Source organism: Hemiscyllium ocellatum, chromosome 26 (genome assembly GCF_020745735.1).
Source record: "Hemiscyllium ocellatum isolate sHemOce1 chromosome 26, sHemOce1.pat.X.cur, whole genome shotgun sequence".
NCBI classification, from domain to species: Eukaryota; Metazoa; Chordata; class Chondrichthyes; order Orectolobiformes; family Hemiscylliidae; genus Hemiscyllium; species Hemiscyllium ocellatum.
In genome coordinates, this window is record NC_083426.1 from 47,973,688 (window position 1) to 47,974,620 (window position 933).

The 933-nt window shown below is 45.3% G+C and overlaps 1 protein-coding gene across 4 annotated transcripts in view; it reads right to left on the reverse strand.

The window, feature by feature from the left end:
* Positions 1 to 206, reverse strand: part of sike1 (suppressor of IKBKE 1) — a 22,414-nt gene extending 22,208 nt beyond the window's left edge. The window contains exon 1 of one of the 4 annotated variants that reach the window (XM_060845601.1): positions 151 to 206. The gene's annotated coding sequence lies outside the window, so the exon portion shown is untranslated. The remainder of the gene's footprint in view (positions 1 to 150) is intronic. The other 3 variants (XM_060845599.1, XM_060845598.1, XM_060845600.1) reach the window with 3 other exon arrangements.
* Positions 207 to 933: the final 727 nt, after the last annotated feature.

Below are 933 nucleotides of genomic sequence, written 5' to 3' on the forward strand. Positions count from 1 at the left end.
CCCCCCTCACTGACCCTCCCCCCCAGCTCCCCTCACTAACCCTCCCCCCAGCTCCCCTCACTAACCCCCCCCCCAGCTCCCCTCACTGACTCTCTCCCCCCTCACTGACCCTCCCCCCAATCCTCTCCTCAATGAACCTCAGTTGCTCACCTTACCGCTCCAAGATTTCCAGCTCTCTCCACTTCCGGTTACACGCTGACATGCGTCACGTCCGGTTTCGCCCATCTGTCGGATCAGAGGTGTTGATCACTCAGTGCTTCCCAGGTCCTAGTGTCCGTGCTGCCAATATCAATTACTCAATGCTGGTTTGTCAGGATGCTCACTGAGTTACCAGCTAAAGGAATACTACAGTGGTTACATTTTATTCGTCTTCACCCATCTTCTTTGAACTCCTGTTACTGTCAATTAAAGCAATGCAAAGTAGATTTTCACTGAAATTATGTTGAAAAGTCGATGCTTAACTTAAACTTCAATGCTGGTTGAAACGGATTCAAATCCCAAATCCAAGTAAATCTTAGTTCCAGTTTAAACCCTGTGATTAACATCACGCTGGACCACGGACCGTCTTGGGAAGTAGACACAGAACTGTTTCCAGACCATATAAAAAAGGGTTTCAGATGGTAGTTCACTGAAGTTTAAGGAACAGTTTAGATTTATGACTATATCAAATCGATGATCATATATAAACTTTAAAGATCAATATATTTGAATTTGTTTTTTTCTATTTCTTACTTTTATAGAATAAAACCCCTATAGTATGGAAACAGACCACTTGGCCCAGCAAGTCCATCAGACCATAAGACGTAGGAGTGGAACTAAGGCCATTCGGCCCCTCAAGTCCACTCCGCCATTCAATCATGGCTGATGGGTATTTCAACTCCACTTTCCCGCATTCTCCCCGTAGCCCTTAATTCCTCGAGACATCAAGAATCT